The following is a 25,469-nucleotide window of genomic DNA, read 5'->3' as shown; positions in this document are numbered from 1 at the left end:
GGTGGCCAGGGAAATGATCCACCTTGCCTTTGAGTATCCCCCAAGTGACCCCCCAGAGCAGCTGTACAAAGCACAAAAGACATTCCCCCAGCTTCTGTATCATCACCTGAGCTGCACGCGGTTGATGGTTAAGAAGAGCTTGGCTAATTCAGTCGGCTTGATTCTCTCTGCCCTGCTCTGACTGACAGGCCAGGCCCCTGCTCATCCCTGAAAACTAGCATCGGGGAATGACATACAGTTTGATAACATAAGATGCTTAGGTTTTTTGGCTCAAGTGAGATGTTCAGAGCTAATAGCCCTGTGAGCTGAGTTTTAGCTGCGATCTGCACCTTGAGATATCCGTTATGTCTGGCTCAGGAAAAAGGGGAAAGAATGAGAGCTTATTTCTAGAAAGGTTTCCGATGAGCAGCATTTGTCATTGAAGGGGAAGATGGGTATAATTAGCTTGTCAGTCTAGTTTGGGCTGAGCAGGCTGTCTCTGCTAAAAAAGATGGACTAACTGCCAGAGCCACTGACAGGCAGTCGATAGCGCAGCAATTAATGTCATAAATAATTCCAGAACCAATTACATCAAAATGGACTCGGAGCTTTAAAAAGGTACAGAATTCTCTTATTCTTCCTGCTAACAGCAAGAAACAGCTTTCATTTTTCTCTGTAATTACTTTTCATTGTATATAGCAATACAGCTGAGCTTTTTCTGTCCATATTTAAGCCTTGTCTTTCTCCCAGCCTCTTCCCCCACCGCCAGCCTCCCTCCTTCACCCCACAGGACAAGGCTGTTAAAGTCGATCTTCCCTGCCAGAGCAGTGGGGTGAATGTATAATCTTTTAACTTGGCTGTTGCTGGAGAACTCCAGCTACACCTAAATGATTAAGAGCCAAGTTTTCGAAAATGTCATGGACAATGACAGCCGAGTGCCCCAAACAATGGCATTTGGAAATGAAGACATTTGTGAAATAAATGGATTTGTCTTATTATTTTAAAGGTTGCTGTGACTTTGCTTACACTGAATTTATTGATTTCTTTTCCCCTTCTCTTCTTCTTCTTCTTCTTCCCCTCCTCCTTCTGTGTAGTTGCAAGCGTAGAAACCAGGCCAAACTATTCCCTCTACACTGCAAGCACAATTCAATACCGCCCATGTGTGCTAATGGGCATTTTTTTTTTTTTAAGATGGACGATCAGTCTCTTTAGCATAGCATTTTGCTTAAAAGCTATTCTCTTGAGCTGTCTTAACTCTTCGTCTCGTTCTCTGTGCGTTACAGCACATATGTAGATAACACAAGGCTATTATAGCCATAATCGCAACGACATACCAGATACCACTGGTGCTAATAGTCTTTTTTTTTTTTTTTTTTTTTGCTCTAGCCCCATCAGTTGCTTCTCTGGCTGGTTTAGAGAAAGGAAGGAGGGGATTGTGGGAAAGCAAATTACTGTAGTATTCATTCACAGCTTTGTTCCTGGCCTGACAAACATTTCCAACTTTTCAACCATGGTGGCATTCGCTCCTGAGGGACCAGAGAAAATGGCTTATGAAGCTCCCACAGCTTCGAAACCAGAAACAGCTGCTGGTGTCGCTGGCAGTTTGCTGAGTGTGCTCTGGCTTTGAGCTCCTGCAGCTGACGGCTCTCCCTTTAGCAGGAGGTGTCACTGCGGTGAGTGGTAATTACAGCGCAAGATTTTAGAGGACACAGGATAATTAGGCCAGCCCGCGCAGGCATAAACACTGACATTTACCATATTAAAAACTGGTGATGTTGGCATTTTCCTCCCTCCTAAGACCACAACAATAGCAACCTCACCAACAAAGACACATTTTCAAGAGAACAAAGGGTCTTTGCATTTGGGGGAGTTGGGACACCTGGTGTTCAGCAGTTGGTATGGAAGGGATTCTGCTGACCTCTTGGGAGAGGGTCTGGCTGAGGTTATGTGACTCATATCCTACCCTCATAATCCTTGCCCCTGGATACACAATGCCATATCCTAGGTTTGGATGATGGAGGAAGAGGTATATGTCATAAGTGCTACCATCCAGAGAGCACCTCTTGTCTTCCACTTCAGTTGGGATATTGGTAGACTTTCCCCTTCACCTGAGTGGTTCCATGGCAATGACAGGTATATTTCCTGGCTCTTTGGCAAGTGACAGGCAGGAGGAAGGTAGGAGACTTCCAACAATAGTCCTGTAAAACCAAACCACCTCTCCATGGGCTCAAGCTGTAGGGATGCTCTTCACTCTCCATCCCAAGGAGAAACAGAAGAAATGCCACCCTCCCCAAATTCAGTGCTCCCTTGGGTCCAGCTGAAACCACAGGAGGGGTCACCAGCCTGCTTCCACCTCTGAAGGGTACCAGTCTTCTGTTAGTGTGATGCTGTAGAGCCAGCACCCGTGTTTGAATCCCAGCCTGGCCACTTTCCTATTAAAGGACCCTGGCTGACTCCAATCTGCAGTTTTCCCTTTTATAAAATAACAAAATAGAACTATCTAGCCCATTGGGCTGTTGTAAGGATAAAAACATATAGCCATATATTGACAGCATTGTGCACACTGAGTTTAGTAAAATGATAGGAAGAATTTGATGAAATGATTTATGGTTGCAGAAGTTCATTTGCCCAAAGTAGGGAACTGTGTTTGAGCTTGATTTTCCCAAGCAGAAAGAAGGCTCAATCGAGTCATGTGTCCTATGCTTGGGAGAGACGACAGTGGTTAAGTGAAGAGCCTTAGATACTCTCTGGATGCAAGAACGGGAGAAATGTTTGGCTGGTGATGAAGTGGTGTGAGTCACATCCGCTCCCTCGCTGACCCTACAGATGTAGGGGAGGCCTTTCTTCAGGCTGAAACCAGACTCCAGCTTTTTGGATGAGAACTTCTCAACATGGTCTCTATTTTAAAACATACTCCTGGCCATGGAGGCCTTCATGGTATATCAGAATGTTGGCCTTTTCTCTGGTGAAGGCTCAGGACCTGTATCTCCTGAAGTAGGTTGTTGGGAATGAGGTCTTGGAGGCATGTGATCTGGAGGGAAAGGCATTGTGGATCTGTGGAAAGACCTGGAAGCCTTGATTTAGGCGACTGTGTGCTAACTGTATCACTCTGGACAAATTACTTCAACCCGCTGAACTTGAATTTCCTAACTTATCAATAGGAGAAAATAGCTTGCCTCCACTCACCAGTGTTGTGGGCAGAATAAATGAGCCATCCCAAGTGAAACACCTGCCTACTAGATACTAAATCCTTTGCATATTCCCCTTCTCATCTGTCAGACACCTGGCCCATCTCACAAGGAGTTTGTGAGGATCTGGTATCAAATGTACATAAATATGAAGTCATTTCTTGTTGTTATTATTCATGGTACCCTGAGGAGCTTTCTCTATATGGCCCTTGCCTCTTCAGGATGTCTGACTGCGTGTTCCTTCTCCTGATGCAGGCAGCGATGCAACCCTCCTGGGAGATCAGCAGCAACAGATGCTAGCAAGTTGAACTGGAGATGGGTCCTGCTCGATTAGCTGTATTTTCCAAATTAAAAATAAGCCCAGTAAATTTATTTCAGCTATTTTTTAAATATAAAAGTTAGGCCTTAAGAGTGTTTTGGAAACATAAAAATCAGAATTTCTAGAATCTTTTAGTGACTTGTGAAAGTCACTTGTGAAAGGATCACATATTTTAAATGGTAGCTCTCTTGGACAGTTTGGTCCCACTGAAAATAAGCATCTCCACAGGAACTGAGCAGACGGTTCAGCACCCATCTGTACCAAGCAAGAGTTTGCTTGCACAGGGAAGGTCAAGGCAAGATTTGTGGTTAAGCCAACGAGAGAGTATGACCTATGAGTAGCTTTCAGCACTAGGGTGGTCTCTCTGGATTCTGTCTAATATGGTCCCAAAGCTGTGTTCCCTGTGGTCTTCCTTGCCTTACTGAGAGTTTTTTCTGCTGTTTGGTATCTTGGGCGTCCCTTCTTCTTCCCCTTTTTTCCTTGGCCTTGCTGCTGCTGCTGCTGCTGCTGCCAAGTCGCTTCAGTCGTGTCCGACTCTGTGCGACCCCAGAGACGGCAGCCCATCAGGCTCCCCCATCCCTGGGATTCTCCAGGCAAGAATACTGGAGTGGGTTGCCATTTGCTTCTCCAGTGCATGAAAGTGAAAAGTGAGAGTGAAGTCACTCAGTCGTGTCCGACTCTTAGCAACCCGATGGACTGCAGCCCACCAAGCTCCTCCATTCGTGGGATTTTCCAGGCAAGAGTACTGGAGTGGGTCCTTGGCCTTAAAGAAGCTGAATTCTTATCTACCTTGTAGGTATTGTGGGTTATTGGACAAGCACATAGGTTTTTGAATCAAACAAACTTGAGTTTAAATAATAAACCTGATGCTTTCTTGTTCAACATTGTTGGACAAATTAGCCAATAGTTCTTAGTCTTGCTATTTCTTTCCTTTTCATTTCTTTCTTGTTTTCTCTTCTTGGTATAATGGGTAGAGTAATACCTGCTTCATAATGTTTTAGGGTGGGTTACATAACATCCAACAAGCTAATCATGAAAGTAGTAGAAAATTAATATTTGTAAAGTCTTAGTGATAATAAGGAGAAGGAAATGGTAACCCACTCCAGTGTTCTTGCTTGGAGAATCCCAGGGACGGCAGAGCCTGGTGGGCTGCCATCTATGGGGTCGCACATAGTCGGACATGACTGAAGCAACTTAGCAGCAGTAGCAGTAGCAGTGATAATAATACTAGTAGAAGATACTATGATTTACACTCTTACACAAGTCACAGATAAAAATGATCGTAGCTAAAATCCCAACTCATTTTCTGACTTGAAAGTCCCTTTTGAAATCACTGTAAAACGCGTGCAAAGCACCAGGCACACAGTAATCTGGGATTACTGGCTTCCTTATTGTTTGAACTGGAGGGCCGTCCTTAGGTCCTCACACTGAATTTTGGATTCACTTGAGACATCTGAATTCTGTGTTGCACTCTTCTTCCTCCCAAGGCACTTCCAGGGGGACAGATGACCTCTCAACCCTGCTATTGCCAATATCACTCTGTGGATTGGAAACAGGTTTAGTGGAGATGCTGGCTGTGATGTTCCCAAAGAAGCATAGAAGTGGGTGGAAATCTTTCTAGCCCAGGGTCAAAGATACTGTAGAGTATTAGACATTTCCTAAACTCCTGTTTACTGGATATTCAGTAAACTTTTGTTTGTTTTATTTTCTGTATGATTCAGAAAGTACTCAGAGCCTACTTCTGTCCCCACCCTCAGCCAGTATTCTCTCATTTTTCTCATCATCCAAGTCTGTCCCTTCTTAATTCTCCTGCTAATAAGAGTTTGTCCCTCTTGGTACGTTCCAAAGTTATCAGTTCTTCTTTCCTCTTGATTGTAAGACTGAGAAGCATAGGAAACTTTACCATTTGTGTCTATTGGTATATTTCTGCCTCTTGGAATAGTGAATGGAACTCAATGAATGGAACTCAGTAAATATTTGTTGAATGAATGAATGGCTTTAACTAGAGCCCTTTAAAATTTCAGATGCTCAGAGAGCTTCTTTTCTAAAAATGAGGAAAACCAAGTTTTCTGAGAAAAAACAAAACCCAACCTCTGAAATTTCAGGTTAGATTTCATTCTCTCAAATGACCAAGCTCTTTTCTTATCAGAAATGATGCAAGTGCTTCTACCTGGTAGGCTTTCCATAATCTTAAACAGCTGGTGGCTGACTTAAAACCACATTGTATGTCATATATATTCCTAATTCTGAAGACTAATAGAAAAGGCATTGTAGATATCTCTTCAAATATAGATTCCTTCAACAAAGCTATGTGTCATCTATTTGATAAACATGTCTTTGTTGTCATCATCCAGGTCGTTGTACAAGAAAAATATCAACAAAAACATTTTGAGAAGTTAGCTTTTTGTATCACCTAAGATATAATACTTATAAGTATGTTAAATATAAATATTACTTAATATGACTACTACCTACATAAATTTTCTGTGCTTCTTGACTAGGCAAAGGTTCACTTCTGTGGGGTTCTTTTTATTTTTTTAAGATAACTAACCCCTTCTTACCATCACCACCCATAAATAATCTTATAATAGTCCATCATAAATACATTTATTTCTCTTTCAATAGAACCACCTCTCTGAATGGACACCCTTGAGTGACACTTGAGTTGATTAACCAATGAAAATATCACCATGAGCAGCACCCAAGAACAGGAGCTTGGGTATTATTGAGTAATGCATCTGAAGAATGTAGGCACAGTAATAAACAGAGACAGCCTTCTTTTGAGCCTATCATTAATAAACAGAATGCAGAGTTGAATTCCGGGCTTTCAAACAGTCTATCTGCCACTTCTTATTTGACCCGACTGTGCAGTTGCTCTTGGATTTCAACCTGATTTGAACACATATATTCAAGACTTAAGAGATATCTTAAAAACCAAACTTAGAAATTTTGTATTTCTTACACAGAAAAAAAAAAAAAAACAAACTGTGTCCAAGTTTGAAGAGTAAAGAAGATGCATTTAGTTGGAAGCTCTATTAAAAGAAGCATAGATTCAGGGAAATACAGAATGTTTACTCCTCTGGTCTTGCAGGGAGCAAACATTTTAGACTTCTTATGACATAAGAGCCCTTAACCCAGAAGTGTCTAAAGCCAGTCATGTGAGCTTATAAATTGACTTGAACTGGATTTCTGTCTCTTATAGCTGAAAAAGGCCTAACACAGTATCAAATGGTTCCATTTTCCATTTAAGTTACATTATCTTTCTTTCTTCTTTTCTCTTTCCTTGTTCAACTCATAGGAATATCTCATCCTTTACACCTTTAGGGAATTTGCCATCTCATTTGTCACCATTTCATATTTTATAATATTGATTTTTATGTAGTTGTCTGGTTTTTATCAATAAATTGCAAGTTCATAGAAAGTAAGATCCTAAACTTCTTTGAATTACACCTAGCATAACTTATTTGCACACAATAGACGTTCAGTTAGTATTTGGAAATGGGAATGAATGGCAGACATGGAGAAATTCACATGCCATAGGGTTAATGAAGTCGTCACTCATTAGTTCATTCATTAAATATTTATTAGATATTTACTATATATATGGGAATGAACTTAGTCTGAAGATACATGTATTCTTCAGAAATGTCACAGATTCCTGGCATGTTAGCGTGGATCATTCAGGAGATTTTGGAAGAACCAAATCTAAGTTATCATTTCACATGCAAATACAGAATACAGCTCAACCTACTGGAGAAAATATAGATGCAAATTCCCTGTGTTTAATATCTGTCATTAAAATGACAGCAAGAAAGCCTGAAACCCAAAAAGGGAAAATCAGCTGGGTCCTTATAGATTGTTGCAGCCAAGAGCAATAAAAACTAAATCAATCACAAATTGTGGCAATAGATAATTTAGCTGGTACTGGAAATTAAATGAAAGGACATTTCCAGCATTCAGCCCCATTTGTGGGAGGATGAACATGCCCTCAGAATTCAGATGGACTTCACTGAACAGTCAAGGGTGACTATAGGAGAAAGAAGAGAAAATTATTTAAATGAGATTTAAATTGCTTTGTTTCTTTATTCCTCCAAAGGTTGCCTTTGTTATTACATTGCAATATTTAGCCATCAAGATTTCTGACACACTGTGGTTTCCTTGGCATTTTAACCCTTGTTCAAGGGAAAGAAAGGTAGCTCCCTGATAGTGGGCCTATAGTCTGGGCAGCTGGAGCCCAATCATCAGCTTCTTGATAGGGCTGGTTCTAGAGAAGGGACTTTTGGTACAGAAGCAAATATGGAGAGAGGTGAGGAGTACTCTTAGGAGCCAGGAGATCTCTGTTCCAGGCCTGTTTCTGCCACGGTCAATCACAGGTAGACAAATCTGGGCTTCTAAATTGTCACTGGCAAAGGGAAAAGATCAAACTCATTGGCCTCTTAGATCTTGTCTAATGGTTAGGTTTTGTAATTCCATTATTAACGATCAGTATGTCCTGGTATCATGGCCTTGACCTTGAGAAGTCTGGCTACTAGACTGAGTGAATGCCTTGAGTTTAGGAACTGCTCATCCCCACCACCCCAGAAAACATTACATCTAGAATTCATGGATGGATGAATGACCAATGGACAGTCTACCATTATTTGTGAATTGGCTCTCTAGTTCACTGCAGTATTCCCAGTGAAGGATCATTTTTTTTTTTTCTTATTCCAAATACAGTATCACTTTTTCCTTTGGGCTGATGCGAGAATTTCTGCATTCATTTCCAATGTTTGCTTTCTCTGAAAGGGGATTTCCATTGGATGTTAAGCCATCTTCTCTGATCCATCCAATATGGGCTATTGGCTTTGTATTACAACATGCAGGAAAGAGAGTCCAAGCCACTTTCAGGAGAAATGGATGGGGTGCAAAGGTATTCCAGCTACCTCTGAAGACCCTGAAGGCAGTATTTTAAGGAACAAAATGCCTGCCCCCTTCCTCTGGCATGAAGAGTTGATGTAGGCCAGTCACATAAATACAGATGAATGAACTTAGATGAATGTGTTACCTGTAAGGTGGAGAGTCCAAGTGACAGGGGACAGTGTCAAGAACAAGGGATGAAGAGGACAGAGTAGAGGAGCGATTGGGAAGACTCCTTGGAAAGTGTCAGCTGATCAGTGGATTTTATAACCATGTTCAAGGCCATTCTAAAGGCCTCAAGAAATTTCTTTGGATATGGAAGTTAATATTTAGCAAACTATTGATAAAGGGACATGGATAGCTTCTTGGAACTTTAGGAGGGAAACCCAGTTTGGAAACAGAAAACAAGTTAAGCTCTTAAACATTCTGACTTTCATTTCTAGCATCAGGATTGCTACCTGTTTCTGGAACCCAGCAGGCTTTCTGTTCTTCTAGGACCCTGTTCTCTCTACCAACCTCCATACTCCTTTTTTCCTTTTTAACTTCCATTTCAAGTTCTTTCTAAAGCATAAAGATCTGCCAGATGTTCTCAGCCATCTCTTCACCACCTACTCACAGAATTTACAATAATGACAAATATATGGGGAGCATAGCAGACCTGACTTAGGCATGACCCTATCAAGAGGAAAGTATACTTATTATCCTCATTTAAAAATAGGAAAGCTAAGGCTTAAAGACCTGAAGCCAATTTCCCCAGTGGAGCTGGAAGTCAATGTCACACACCCTAAATCCGGGCCCACATGTTGAGCCCACTACAATACCACATGACCTCTACTGTAATGATTAGAACTGGCCCTTCAGAAATAATCATCCGCTGCTTGCTTTTGATATGGTTTTTATTTCTGTATCCCTGGAATGCTGTTTAGACCTCTTCTGCCAACCTGGCCCTGAGGTCCGTAGACCCATGCTCATGCCCCTGCCCTTCTTTGCTGCTGCCCCCTCTGTCCCCTCCATTCTACAGTGAGAGCACAATGGCACCAGCATGGCAGGTCTCTCCAAGCCCGCTGTCTCCTTGGGGCCCTAACTAATTGCTTATTCAAGACCAATTTCCTACAGAATTGTCCTTTTGTCCACCTCCTTCTCTCTGCTAAGCTGTAAGAAGCCCAGGAGGCAATGTAAAATGATTAGTCCCCCTGAGTACACACAGCCTCAGCGCAGCTGGGCTGCAAAGCCAGTTTATTATCTTAAGAAGAGGATCTGGTTTAGCCTGAGTTTACATCTCATCTGCCTCCCATTCATTAGATGAGCTCCGGGGCTCAGCTTACATTGCATAAACTCAGCTGGTATGTATACAATGCCAGCAATATGGAGGAGGCTAACATGTGTTGAATACATCTACTGCATCTCAGGTCTCTGAAGGTCACTCACTAAAGTAATATATGGTGCTAGTGTTGGTGGCTGAAGGTCAAGTCATCTTGCTTTTCATAATGCATAAACCTGAAACTCACTCAGACACCAATCATATGACCTAAACCTTGGAACAAATATTTTACTAAGTAAATCAGTGAGCATGCTGGCATTTCTATTAACCTTCAATGCACTGCTGACAGAAAATGAATAATGATAAATAATAACTCAAGCCTGTAAATCATGCTTAGCATCAGAAGCAAGACAAAATGCTCATGTGTGCTACCATCTGTTAGGAGGAGAGCAGCGGGGACTGGAGGAGAGGGGTGGGAGAAGAGAGAGCAGGCTGCTAGTGGCTGGGCTAAGCACCTTTTGGATTCAATAAACTGACCCAGGACGGGTAAGCTACTCAGAGCAGGATTGATGGGTTAAGAAAAAATCCCTTTTCCTCCCGTCTTCTATTTGATGGATATCAGTTCTTGACTTTGATATGCCACTCTTGGGTCTTTCCTCTTTTCCCCATCTTCTGCCTCATTAAATCCATTTCCACTCTACCCACTAGGTTTCACGGCCATTCATAAAGGAGCCCTCTAACTGAGCAAAACCCTCTTGGTGACACTCCTCTCTTCCCCTCCCTGAATCTCAGTTATAGCAATTGGTTTTCCTTGCCCCATGGGCAGGAGTAGAAGCTGAACCGTTGTCCCCAAGTTGTCACCCTTCCTCATAACCACCTTTGCAGAAGAAGGTCCCAGGCAGAAGGGCCTCCAGCCTCCCAGCCCAGAATGATTCACTGTGATTCCAAACAATTTGACAAAACCCTAACCTGACCCCTAGGTCTTTACATGTGAAATGGTAAAGGCTCCATGAAACATTCTCCCTGTAGGGAAACCCTCAGTTAATTTGGATGGGGAAGTTCTAGAAGCTGATGCTTGGCACCAAGGGGACCTCTGCCTGGGGCTTCATTTGCTCTTCTCTTTCAGTGGAGCCAACTTTTGCCAATTTATCATTGCCTTCACATGCGTTCTGACCAATAAACACACAAAAGCATGGTCTATGTTCAAATTTCTTGGAATAAAAATCCCCCCTTATCATTTTCTGCTGACCCTGTGGGCCCTGACCCTGGATTCACTGAGAAGCCTGTCTCGAGGTCACACTGACCCCTTCTCTTTGCCTTATGACCCCAGCCTGCCCAGACAACAGGCTGCTAGAGAGAAAGCCTGGACTTTCAACAGACTTTCCATCTCAGACCCCATGTTTTTTTCTCCATGAGAAATGGGGAGCAGCCATGCCTGCAAGGGCGCCAGCTCATCGGGTTGAAAAGGATATTACTGAGCATGATGTGTGGCCCTGGGGCTCTGTCCATGCTGGCTACTTTGTGAGTTAAGTGTGTTCTTCTCCTTGGGAATTGTATAATCAAAGAGAGAATGCTTTCCTTTTATTGTCTGAAACATGAGTCTCCTCTGAATGCCAGTAATTTGAAGTCTTTATGTACCCCTCATCAGAATTATGCTAAGTGATAATAACCCAGATAGTGTAAATGAAAGAGAAGTAGTGCTAGTTGCTCATATCTGCCTTGGCCTTTCCTTTACTAGCTTTTGGATCTGTTTCCCCATTTGGATTTGGGGCCTCAACAGCGAATCAGCAGAGAAATGAGGCCGAAGAGCACTGAGTGTTCAGTGGGAAATGTGCTGTGAAGTCCCCTCCACACTGGGTAACTGTGGGCCTCACCCTCTGGGCCTCAGTTTCCCTTTCCATTAAATCGTGAGTTTGTGTTGTAGGTTCTCTTATCACTGTCTTTTTGCCCTCCCTTTCTTTTTATTTCCTTACCATCCCCATTTTTTTAATTAGAGGGGAAAACAGATGAAAGAAAAAAAGGAAAGGAAAAGCAGAAAATTAGCATTTTCTTGGCTTCACATTTTGGTTATTAATATTGCAATTTGGAGTAATGAAATTCACAAAATGCAAGAGGTTTAAGGTTTTCCTGGTGGGGTGAACTCCGTCTTATAGTATATGGCTGGAATTTCAAGGTAAGGTTCATTATGCAGAATGCACAATGTGGGCAAGCTAACAATGCCATAAACCCTTCACTTTTGCATTTCTTGACTTTAATGTTGCATTAATGTAGGTTTTGAGTTTTAATATGTTGTATAAATACAGAATACCTATTTGTAAGTATAGGCACCACGGAAGGGAGGATTTTTCTGTTTTAAATCTCAGGCTTTGAAAGCCCAACTGTGGTTGCTCTCTGCTTGACTTTGTTAGAAAGCAGGTGGGAGAAAGTAGGGCAGGGTGAGTTACCTAGGAACAATCCTCATTTATGTCCAAATCCATTATGAAAGGCAGAGCCTCGTTTTTTGCCCTCATTGCAGTTTGCAGAGGATTTAGTAATGGAGACCGAAGGCTCCTGGGAGGGGAAGCATCAGGATAAAGGAGAGATTCTGCTTGGCTCATCCCTGGCACCTGCCCAGGCCAGCCCTTCCTTCAGCTCTGCCGATCACCAGTGCCAGCTCCCTCTCTTGTCGTCTCTCCGATTAATGATGTTGTTCCCACTGAGCAGTGGATGGAAGTCTCTGGGCAACAGAAAAGATGAGAGTAGTTGCACAGTTTATCTCTAGCAGAGGACATGGTAAATTCCCTGTACTTTACATGGCCCATCAGTGAATGTGGGATGGATGTTCTCCAAGGGATAATGTTGGGTTCCCACTGTCAAGGACCTCCCAGGCCCTCAGCCAGTCTGACTAGGTGCTCTCCACCATCAGAGTCACCAAAGGGACTACTCTTTTCTCTGTTAGGGGACATAGTCAGTCTCAGCACTCATGGTTGTCTGATGGGAGGCCCTTTGACCCATGGCTGGGCTCCTATTGATCTTATTGGGCATGGACTGAGCTGGGAAATACCTTGATATTATAGGAGACACTAATATTGTTGGAGAGGCAGGACTGGGAAAGAAAGCAGAAGTCAACTTTCAGAACTCAAAAATCAAATGCTTTATACCCCACGACTTCATTTACAGCCCTTCTGCAGGACTCACCAATCTGCGCGTAGCACCATTCTGATGCACGCCATGCCCCTAAAGTGACCGCATCTCAGCATTGTACATGCTTGAAGCCAAGGGAGGCCCTCAGGGTAACATAGCTCTTCCCAGATCTTTTCTCCTCTAAATTGCCACAACCTTAAGGCCTGTGCCCCTTCTAAGATGCTTGACACCTTTGCCTTGACCATTGGTTTTCTTTGTCTCCTCTACTTTCCTTTGAGGTCAGATTTTCTCATGTCATAATCAGTTGACTCAGCATTTCTACCATATGCCAGATGCACTAATGGTAATGAACCCATCTGCCAATGCAGGAGACACAAGAGACTCGGGTTCGATCCCTTGAAGTAGGAAAAGGCAACCCACTCCAGTGTTCTTGCCTGGAAAATTCCATGGAGAGAGGGGCCTGGCAGGCTACAGTCCACGGGGCCAAAAAGAGTCAGACACGACTGAGTGACTGAACACACCCACACACACACCCACACCCACACCCACACACACACACACACACCACCACACACACCCACACACACCATGTTCCAAGCCCTTGATGGCTATTATATCCATTTAATAATACATAAGACTATGGTCCCTGCCTTCAGGAAAGGATATTACATGAATAAGGGGGCTCACTCTTTGGGATGGTGCTGTGATAAATAAGCGCACACAGAGGGAGAAGAAATTCCCTCTGCCTCAGGCAGTGGAAGCTTGGAAGAATGAAAGTACATTCAGGGAATGCCAAGCAATTTACTATGATTGTTACTTAGGACAAAAGGGCGGTCCCAGTGAAATTGAGATTGAAAAGTACGTTGAGGCCTGGAGGTCAAGGACATGTCTATGTCCTTGCCTAGAATTGCACATTAACATTTGATTATTCCAGGACTGGAACTAGAGGCCTGAGGGAGTCTACCTACATCTGGAGAACGTCTTCAAGAGACCAAGCCTGAGTCTTCTAGCATCTGCAGCCAAGCCAGGGCTACTGTAGTTAGCATACTTATATGGGTACTCTGAGGGCTACCTGCTACATTTTGAAGAGCATGCGAAATCTCCCCTTTCCTGAAATACTTTTCTATCTCAAAACTCAACGTCATTGGTAGTACTCATGTGGGTTCAAGTATGGTGTTCTGAAGGCATAGGTCAAGCTCCAAATATTTCACCTGGTGAAGACATGTTTTGATGTCACTTGTCATGAAAACCTGGGACCGTTTCAGAATCACAAACCTAGCAGGCATCTCAAAACGTCTGGAACTAGAAGATACTAAGTCCATGATAGAAGCCCTCTTGAAGGGAGCAGAAAAGTGGTTCTAGAAGCAAAGGTTACTCTCTGTCCTGACCTAGAACAACCTAGGTTCTCTCAGAGCTCTTCTTGCCTAAGTCAGAACCGAGGACTTCCACTAACCCACCTTGGGGTGTGTAAGTCAGGATTGAGGACTTTCACTAAACCACCTCAGGACGTGTGCTCTTGTGTCTTTGTGCCAAAAGGAAGAAAATTACCCTCTCTGTGCTAGGATACAGTGGCGCCAGCTGATACATTAGCATCCTGATCTGACATGGCTGTCAGAAAAATTATCCATGACCCAGAAGGGCCACACTAAAGGTGATTTATCCCCTTACTTGGCTTAGGCTGAGCTCTCCCCAGAGAAGACCACACCAATTAGGCAAAAACTAAGGCAAATTGTGTGTGTTGTGATGCCTGGTGTTGACTGCTCCCCCAGAGAGGCTTACAAATTAATTTCCTCATCGTATCCTTATTCTGAAACCAGTTCCAAAATGGAAACCTCAGCACTTTATCTTCTTAATCTCTTATTCCCTTCTCATCCACTTTTTTTCAAAACAAAATTAAATCATTTAGCAACGATTTTAATAAGCACTAAAAAGTGTAATGAACCAGATAATGAAGAAGAACTCATATTATTTTCTTTATCTACTTTGTACTTAATTTATTTTGTATGTTTCCTTTGCATGCCTCTTCCCTGAGAGGCTTTTCAGCATTAGGATTGTTTTGTAGGTAAATGTTTCATTTAGTTGCACTGAAACCTCATAAAAAAAAAAAGAACAGAACAGAAAAAAATCCAGATTTGAAAGCTGGATGGACTCCTGTCCAGACCACCCACGACAGGATTTCAAAGCTCATGCCCAGGACATAGTGCCCCCTTTTGGGACTTGGTGTCACCCAGGCCCCAGTGAATTCCCTCTCAAGATCAATCCAAATATTGGTCCCTCTTGAGACTAAGGAAGCCATGCTAATTTCTACTTTGAGTGTGAAGTACAGCTGGAATAAGAGGTATGGCCCATGCTGGACTGGATTTCTCCTAGTCTAGAGTTATGATCCTTGGTTGAGAGGGTCCAGACTAGGATGTAACGGAAGCTACAGAATCCAAAGTCCAGGCACTCCTGTCTCCTAGCAGTTCTTCCACGTGGCTGAGCATCATTTGCTCATTCTCTGTAAGATGCTCATTACTATTCCATAACCCATTAAGCATGTAGATTAGGTAGGGAAATTAGGTGGGTATTCTTTTCAGTGGCTCCTCATAGGAATGGTCCAAGTGATGAGACAAGCAGAGTGGACCACCTAAAGACTACTTCTCTGACACTGCATCCACAGTGCTTACAGCCCCCAGAGTGAAGTAGACCAGCCAACCTGGGGATATTAGACAGAATGGATAGTACAGAATATACACAAAAGCCATCTTCCCCCACCCCAAGTACAGAGTATTTCCGTTTAAGTGAAAAGAAAATACAAGTGTATTTGTTAAACCCAATCCCCAGGTTTAGTGTAAAGGAAGGTGGGAAGGGAAAAAATAAAAAGAAGAAAAGAAGGAAGAAGAAAGAAGGAAATTCACTTATTTAGTTGCACATCAGGACATTTTAGAAGGAAAAATACATCTATTAAATGGCACCAGGCACGATGCAGATGCCTCAGTGGGTAAAGAATGCACCTGCCATGCAGGAGACACGGGTTCGAATCCTGGGTTGGGAGGAGAACATGGCAACCAACTCCAGTGTTCTTGCCTGCAGAATACCATGGACAGAAGACCCTGTAGGTCACAAAGAATGGGACATGACTGAAGCAACTGAGCGCATGACCCTAACTGGTTTAACCTTGAAGATGAGATTGAGGATGAGGTTCCTGGAGACTGCTTAGAGTTTAGGATTACTAGCCTCTGGAAAAAAAAAAAAAATACAGAAGGAAAAGGGATCAATGGTGAGAGATATTGGCCTCCCAGAGAGGCAATCTGGGGGTATGTGTGAGGAAGGAAATTCCTTCCGACACAGAAGGAATCTGTGTAGGAGGAGGACCCTTAAGCTTCTGGACTCTAGGGAGAAGTATGGACTGAATGATAGATACGTATTACTCAGCTCTCACCGGGTCCTTCATGGAAGCCCGGGGTGGAGCAGAATGAGTTGTACAACCTGGCTGTGAACCCTGACTTTGCCATGACTGGCATGCTGATTTCTCAGGGCCTCACTTTCCTCATCTTCACAGTTGATATGAAGATTGGGCCTATCCCGTGTGTAGCTCACCAGCACCGCTGGGAATTAAACTCATGACCCAGGGCTGTGACTGCTGGTGGGTCCTCACAACCCCGGGGGCTTATTTAGATGCTTCCTGTGGCTCTGAGCCCATTCCTCTCACCCAACCTTCTTGCTTCGCTGAAGCTTTCCTCCTCCCCTGCAAACTCCTGATATCCTCGGCTCTGTGCTAACAAGGGGTTTTCGGGAGCGGGGATTGATTAAAATGTAGTGGCATACCCTCATTTTGCGTCACCGCGTGTGTGACTAATAGCCGTGGAATTCATGCCACAGATAAATAATTGGCCCTTCAGCCATCTTCCATGTCTTCAGAGACGCGCAGCCATGATGTATCACAGCCACAGACATCTCAATGAGCATCATCTCTAGATCATAATAGATCATGTTACATTTGTATATGCTCAGGAACATAATTTACTATTAAACAGGGCCAAGATCAGCTCCAAAGAAATTATCCTTCCGCAGAAACGGACTCTTCGACTGCATTATATGCACGGTACGCTTTTTAAAATATTAATTATATTGTAAACTAAAGGTTTACTTTACCTATCATAAATCTGAGTGTCTCTTCTTTCTGTGTGCCCAATAAATATACTTCTCATCAACTTTTAATTATGTTGTTTGCATTATTCTGTCCTGAGGATGAGAGGGCATGCTAAATCATGGCCTTCTAATGTGGACTACAGCATAAGTTTAGTTAATTAAACCATATATTTTATGAGTTCTTGTACCTTCATCTTGTAAAACTATGCATTATTATGCTGAAAGGGGGGGGGCATAAAATAACATAGCAAGGGTGTTTTTATGATTGTTGTTGTTATTATTAGTAGTATATCTGGAGAGTCAGATAATTTAGGAAAAGTTGAATTGTATTATCTCTGTATGGTCCCGCTGCCCTCTGGACTCTAGCCGTACTTTCTTTCTGAAAGGTGGACATATTATCAAAAGGCCAGGATGCAGTTTTGAGATCAATCCCAGACCTGAGGATGCAACTCGAGCTTGTAGGATACAAACAAGGCAAAGAGCAGCTCCCCAGATAGACTCATCCAACCCAACTCTTCTCTTCCTTTATTTTGTGCCTTTGGGCAAATGACCTTTGATATTTAGGAGCATTTCTCTCTTTAATTCACACAGAAAAATCATAGGGACTTAGAAATATTAACAGTTCTCATTCCAGATTGTAGAGAGGTTAGCCATGGCTTCTAGCATGGATGTCTGAGGCATCCCTAAAGGTAGGAAGCTTGAGAAGGAGATGAAGCGATAGAGATCCAAAGCCTGATTGGGTGATATTGAAGGTCTGCCTCTGTATTGTAGGTCAGGAGTTGCTGATAAGTAGAAGCTTAGGAGCCAAAAACAATTGAGTTGAAATCTTGCTTTGCCATTTACTAGCCAAGTGACCAAGAAAATAGACACATGATTCCAGACTCAGTTTCCTCATCTGCAAATGGGGTGCATAAAACTACCCCTTAAAATTATTGTGATGAGTGAGGGAGCTATGTCAAGGGTTTGACATAAGGCTGATACATGTGTAATAATTGGGTTACCTGTTGCTGCTGCTGCTGCTTCTACTCTTATTGTTGATATTCCCGGAATCTGTTAGGTCTGATGAGTGGCTGCACAGCCCTGACCTGAGTTGCAGGCCCCCGGGGCCAAATCTGCAGGGTCAGTCAATGGCTGTACCATAACACGGCTTGACCCAAGCCGCTCTTGAGTAAAGATGGCTGATGCTAATAGCTAAAACTCTTGTTTCTGGCAAATTCTCTATGTTCTCTCATAAGGCCATTGATTTGCATTGGCCTCTAAGGTTCCAATTGCTCTGTCAACCATCCCTTGGCTACAGACAACTGTCTGTAGTCTTTTTCCTGACTTTCCCGTGGGGACATGCATCACCATCCTCTTCTCTGCAGGAGCAGAGGAAGGCCTGCTCAGAGATGCAGGGGGCTGCCACCCCATTCAACAGAGAAGGTCCCTTTCCATGCCTGCTCCTTTATAACCAACTCCAAGGAATGTGTTGCCTTTATCAGCTACCACATTCTCCTCCCCTCTCTCCTACCACCAAAAAAGTAAATAAACAGCAGAAGCAAGATCTGTTTTATTTCAACTTTTAAAAGCCTTTGAAGGCACAGCTATTTGAGAACATTTTAAAAAGTGTTTCGTTCCTTAACTGCTGCTCAGGTGGTGAAGCCCCCCTCATTCTTCCCACAGGGAAGGGAAGAAAGGGAGGTTGTGTTTTATGGTTGGTTCAGGCTTTTCTCCTACCCCTCCAACCTCCCCCCGCCGCCCCCACTGGAGGGCCTCCATTTGTGCTGCCCTCCAGGACAGAGTCCTCAGCAGAATGTGCAATAAACAAAGGCAGTGAGTCACAGCAACATGGCCAGGGTTGACTGGAAGAGCCTTTGCTCAAAGCCCCCTCCCCTGCAGGAATGTGGGTGGGGACCAGGGCAAGGAATTCCCAGAGGAAGACTTCTTGTCTATAATGGATCCCATATGCCCAGGGCTGAGTTCTGATATTCTCCAGTCCCGAAGCACCTAGGCTTTGATTTTTATTTTATTTTTGGATGGATAGAGGGATAGAATCACTATGCTTGGGCCTCAGATCTCAAGTCGACTGTTTGGCATTAAATAAAGTATTAAACACAAACGTGCATTTTTTTTTTCCCCCCAGTGTGCCTGTGTGTGGTCTTAGCTCCTCCTGCTGCCCTGAGTGGCTCTCAACTCCCTTCCCTTAAGACTATCTTTATCTACCTGTTTTAAAAATTGCAGAGAGGTTCGTGCTCTTAACTATGAAAATGTCACTTGCATCTCCCTCATCTAAGGACTCTCAAGGGAAGTTGACACTTTCCTCAATGTATCTTCCTGTGGATGGGATAAAGCTGTGAAGAGCAGAGGAGTGGAAGGGAAGGGATTTCAAAGGAGGTCTCATATCTGAGTCAACGATTCTGGTCTAGTCAAGTAGCTGAGAGCATGAAAATCTAATTAGAGAATTTTTGTGCCTTGAACTAAAGGTTACATAAGCTTCTCCCCTTTTTGTTGCTATTTTGTAGAAAGGAAAGCAAAGAAAGTTATAGCAAGATCTACCCTGTTGACAAAAAGAAATTTTCAACTATGATCTAAAAATCTGTCATGTAAAAGGCCAAGCAAGGGCTCCCCAACTCTATTTTTTTTAATCTAATGTCAAGTTCACACCCCTTGATGAGTGTAAGGAATTTCAGTAATCAGTGACTACAAGCAGGGAACTTCTGAGAAGACATGAGCTTGAATCATCAGACTGAATCCACTGACAAATCCAAGAGGATCCGGATGGAGCACAGACCTGGAGCAATTTGTGTTTGATCTGATGGACTCCTTATCTCCATCAGGACAGGAGGCTTTGCAGGAAAGCTGAAGCCAAACTAAATTCCAGATGGAGAGGAAATCCAAGTGTCACCCTGGGATGCCGATGATCTGGTTTAGTCATTAAGAATGCCACAGCTAACAGAAAGCTCCAATCTGAGCCGTTAAGAATTTACTAGTTTTGTCTCTCAACCCCTACTGCGGGAGACCCCTGAACCTTTATTTTCCTTCGAGGCTGTCCTGGGTTTTCTTCTTTAACATTGTCCCTGATTTATGGTATGTCCACATTTCCCTGGATAGTACCATCTTTTGAGTTATACATCATCAGGGTGACTCATTCTGATGATGTATGGCCCCAATACATCATCAGAGCTCCTTGCTCTGCCGTTGCACTAATGATATGTTAGTGTAATACATCTCCGAGCTGAGCTGCAGCTGTGATGGATGGTGCTGAGGGTGATGGGAGCCCATGGAGAGGGGACTGAGGAGCAGGCTCTGGGTAGGAACAGGAGGAAAATCAGTCAATCCCAAGTCTGCCTTCTTTCCTGGTACCAATGCCCATATTGAATTAGTACTGTGACATGCATCCTGCAACCTTAAAGAAACACAGAAGCATGTATTATCTGCAAAAGGCGTGTTGGCTCAGAGCTCATGCACCTTAGAGGTACCTTAGAGGTTTTATATATACACACCACCTAATGAAGAGGTAGGAGGTGTCTGTTGAATTGAACTAGGCAAAGAGGAGCAAAACTGAAGGTGAGCTCTGCAATAAGAACTTTTTTTCAGCAGGAGGGAAGTGAGTGCTTACAGAAGAAAGCAGAATCAGAAAGCTGCTACCCTTGCTGATAACTCCCCAGTGGAGCTTGGATGGCAGTGCTCTGTGGTTTCTCGGCTGCTTTTCTCTCTGCCTTGTTGTCAGTGCTTACCCCTGCCCAGAGCTTCTGACTAAGCTGTAAACTATTTGCCTTAAGGGAACTTTGAAGCATGAGTGTTTGTTGGTGGACGGACCCAAGTGCTGGACTGAACCCATGTCATCCATTAAATAGCTGGGACTCAGTTTCCTTATCTGTAAATAAGATTAATAATATAACTCCCTAATAAGTAAAATAAAAATAACACAACCTCTTTTTGAGAGTTGTTGTGAGGGCTGTGGGGTGAACAGCTCTAAAGTGCTAGAACAGAGTATGGAATACATATTCACTAATGGTAGCTGTTACTACAACTACTGCTAAACTCCATGTCCCACCCACTATAATCCTGTGTATTCTCTTACTTGGAAGATGTCAGTGTACATTAATTTATTTAAAAAGTTGAGGGATTCTGCAGTTAAGAAAATGAAATGCTACCTCTAATTCTGATGGACTGAGTACTCTGACAAATTCCCCTGCTAAAATACACCTAGAATAGGGAAAATTACAACTAATACATATTTTTTGAGCTGAACTTCACATAACAGAAAATTAACTATTATATAGTACAATTCATTGGCACTTAGTGTATTTCTAGTGTTATATACCACCGCCGCTATCTAGTTCCCAATTTTCATCATCCCCAAAGAAAAAGTCTGGATTCGTTAAGTAGTCAACTCCCTATTCTCCTCGTTCCCATTCCCTGGCAACCACCAATCTTCTTTCCATCCCTATGGACTCAACTATTCTGGATTTTTCCTATAAATGAATCATGATAGGTAACCTTGTGTGTCTGACTTCTTTCATTTAGCATAATACTTTCGAGGTTTATCTACATTGTAGCATGTAATGGTACTTTTTTTCAAAAAATTGAAATTTAGTTGATTTACAATGTTGTGTTAGTTTCAGATGTATAACAAAGTGATTCAGTTACATAGATATACATACATACATATGTTTGTATTATATGTGTATGTGTATGTATATATATATTCTTTTAAATATTCTTTTCAGTCTTAGATAATTGAATATAGTTCCCTATGCTATACAGTAGGACCTTGTTGTTTATTTATTTTATATATACTGGTGTGTATCTGTTAACCCCAAACTCCCAATTTGTTCCTCTCTCCCACTTCCATTTTGGTAACCACAAGATTGTTTTGTCTCTGAGTCTGTTTGTGTTTTGTAAATAAGTTCATTTGTATCATTTTTTTAGAGTAAACATATAAGTGATATCATGCAATATTTGTCTTTGTCTGACTTTACTTGCTGATAATTTCTAGGTCTACCCATGTTGCTGCAAATGACATTGTTTCTTTTTTATGGCTGAGCAATATCCTATTGTGTATATACATATCTTTACCCATTCATCTGTCAATGGGCATCTACGTTGCTTCCATGTCTTGGCTATTGTAAACAGTGCTCCTTTGAACATTGTCATGCATGTTTCAAATTAGAGTTTTCCTGTTTTCTGGATATATGCCCAGAAGTGGGATTGCTGGATCATATGGTAACTGTCATTTTAGTTATTTAAGGAGCATCCATAGTGGCTGCACCAATTTGCATTCTAACCAACAAGGATCTACTATATTGCATATGGAACTCTGCCCAATGTTACATAGTGCACTGGATGGGGTCGCAATTTGGGAGAGAATGGATGCACGTATATGTATGGCTGAATCCCTTTGCTTTCACCCGAAACTATCACAACATTGTTAATCGGCTATATCCCAATACAAAATAAAAAGTTTTTATAAAATAGTGTATATATGTCAATCCTGGGGCTTCCCAGGTAGCACTAGGGGTAAAGAACCAGCCTGCCAAATCCAGGAAACATAAAAGTCACGGGTCCAGTTCCTGGGTCAGGAAGATCCCCTGGAGGAGGGCATGGCAACCCATTCCAATCTTCTTGCCTAGAGAATCCCATGGACAGAAGAGTCTGGCAGGCTACAGTCCATAGGGTCCCAAAGAGCTGGACGCGACTGAAGCAGCTTAGTGTGTATGTATGCTTGTCAGTCCCAGTCCCCAGTTTATCAGCCTTCCCCTCTTGGTGTCCATGTGCTTGTTCTCTAGTTTGTGTCTTTATTTCTGCTTTGCAAATGAGGTCATCTATACCATTTTTCTAGATTCCACATATATGCATTAATATATGATATTAGGTTTTCTTCTTTCTGACTTCTCTCTGTATGACAGTTTCTAGGTTCATCCACATCTCTACAAATGACCCAGTTTTGTTCCTTTTGTGGCTGAGTAATATTCCATTGTGTATATTCTTCTTTATCCATTACACTATTGATGGACATTTGGGTTGCTTTCATGTCCTGGCTATTCTGAATAGTGCTGCAATGAACATTGGAGTGCTTGTGTTTTTTGAAACTATAGTTTTCTCTGAGTATATGCCCATTAATGAGGTTGCTGGGTTATATGGTAGTTTTACTTTTAGATTTTTATGGCAGCTCCATATGTTCTCCAAAGTGACTGTCCCAGTTACATTCTTACCGACACTACAAGAAGATTCCCTTTTCCTTATACCCTCTCCAGAATTTATTGTTTGTAGATTTTTTTTTTAGTAATGGCTATGCTGATCAATGTGAGGTGATGCTTCCTCGTAGTTTTGATTTGCATTTCTCTAACGCTTACTGATGTTGAACATCTTTTCATGGGTTTGTTGGCCATCTATGTCTTCTTTGGTGAAATGTCTATGTAGGTCTTCCACCCATTTTTTTGATTGAGGCTTTTGGTTTTTTGATATTGAGCTGCATGAGCTGTTTGTATATTTTGGAGAGTAATCTTTTGTCAGTTGTTTCATTTGCAAATATTTTCTCCCATTCTGAGGGTTGTTGTTATTCATCATTTTTGGCTTAAATTATCAGTACTACTTTTATCTCATATCACGTTTAAGTGTCTGATTTTTCTCTTTCACTCTTTTTAAGATCTTTTGCCTTTAGTGTGGATACAGGTTTTATTATTATATGTCTAATGTAAAGTTCCTACAATTTAGTAACATATATTATGTCCTATATCTCTGAATTACATTAAAGAAGATTAAACATGATTATTAAAGAAAATCCCATGATGATATCACTAGTTACAGAAAAATCATTTGATAAAATTAAGCAACTATTAAAAAAAGGAAATAAAATGAGTCTTATGAGTCTTAAAATCAAAAAGTCTTATGAGTAGAAGTGTTCCTCCTTAACTTTACAAAAAAAAAATCTAACAACTACAGAAAATAGCATTATAAATAGTGAAGTTAGAGTTATTCCCTGAAAAGGGGGAATAAGGAATTCACAATATCATCACTTCTATTTAATAAATGGTGCAGTGGGAAAAGGTTACAAGGATGGATATCAGGGAATAACATCGACGATAACATATTGTCTAATCAATTTACTGGAAACAAAAGAATCTGAAGATAAATTATAAAAATTAGTGAGAACTTTCCATGGTGGCTGGATATAAGATCCATATAAAAATTAATTGCATCTTCTATATCAAAGATAAACATTTAGAAGATGGAACAAAAATAAAAGTACACTATTTGTAATCACAATAATATACCTAGAAATAAATTTAACAATATAGCTGTAATTCCTTGATGCAAAAACATTAAAAGTAAATACTATAAGACATTAAAGAAACTTAAACAAGTTGAGAGTATTCTTTGCTTATGAGTTGAAAGACTCAAAACGGTAAAGATGTCAGTTCTCCTAATTTGACATTATAGAATCAATGCAATTCCAATAAAAATTCCAATTGAGATTTGTTGAGAAACTTGATAATCTATTTCTAAAACATATATAAAAGAACAAATGTGCTCAAATAGCCAAAACGCTAACTAAGGAAGATGAATAGGGTGAGGGGACATTCTCAGTTAGATATCAGGACTCATTTTCAACCAAATAATTAAGGTATGTTGCTACTTTGAAGAGAAAGTTAATTTGGAAGAAAATACAGTCTAGACAGAATTCCATGCATAAATAAACACTTGATAAATGCCAGAGGAAACATCCCATCACTGAAGAATCAGTAAATAATTGGTTCAGGGACAGATGGCTTTAGTTAGGGAAAAATGAACTAAAATTATTTACTTACCTCATCCCACACAATCAATTCCAGATGAATCAGATGCTTAAATATAGATATTAAACAATTAAAATTTGGAAGGATATATAAGAAAATATCTTCTTAAAATTGAGTTAGGCAATGATTTCTTAAACACAACTCAAAAAGGGCTAACCAAAAGAGCTAAATCCAATGACATTAAATTAATAATTTTGTTCCTCCAAGGACATCATAAAGAGAATGAAAGACAAGCCATAATCCTGGGAAAAGTGTTTGTGGTGCATGTAACCAAGATTAGTATCTGAAAAAAAAAAAAAACTAATCAAAATGTTTTTTAAAAAGACACATTTTTAAAAAGAAAATAGTTGGAACAAACTCTCACAGAAAGATTGTTAGAACTAAGAAATGACTGCAACAAAGGCACAGGATACAAAATCAGCATACGAAACCCCTAGCATTTGCATACGCTAGCAATTATGCAGCCAGAAAAGGAAATGAAGAAAATTCTGTCTATCAGAGGGTCAAAAAGAATAAAATGTTTAGAAATAAACTTAGCAAAGAAGATAAAAGATTTGTACAGTGAAAACTACAAAATGTTGCTGCAAGAAATGAAAACAACACAAATAACTGGGAAAATATCCATGTTCATGGATTGGAAGATTTTGTATGTTATCCCAGTACTACCCAAAGTGACAGATTTAAGACAATTCCTACAAAGTCCCATTAGCATTTTTTTTTCCAGAAATATCTATTCAAGTTCTAGAAGAAAACATAAAGGAAAAGCTTCATGATATTGAATTTGGCAATGA

General features: G+C 41.5%; 1 long non-coding RNA gene across 1 annotated transcript in view; it reads left to right on the top strand.

Annotated features, from left to right (window-relative positions):
• The first annotated feature begins 502 nt into the window (after positions 1 to 502).
• The window catches only part of LOC120865256, a 106,926-nt gene continuing 81,959 nt past the window's right edge, over positions 503 to 25,469 (top strand). The window contains exon 1 of the long non-coding RNA XR_005721345.1: positions 503 to 597. This is a non-coding gene — a long non-coding RNA (uncharacterized LOC120865256). The remainder of the gene's footprint in view (positions 598 to 25,469) is intronic.

The sequence above is a fragment of the Oryx dammah genome, unplaced genomic scaffold, assembly GCF_014754425.2.
Source record: "Oryx dammah isolate SB20612 unplaced genomic scaffold, SCBI_Odam_1.1 HiC_scaffold_6, whole genome shotgun sequence".
Lineage (NCBI taxonomy): Eukaryota > Metazoa > Chordata > Mammalia > Artiodactyla > Bovidae > Oryx > Oryx dammah.
Note: the sequence above shows the minus strand (reverse complement) of the source record. Positions and strands in the feature narration are given on the sequence as shown.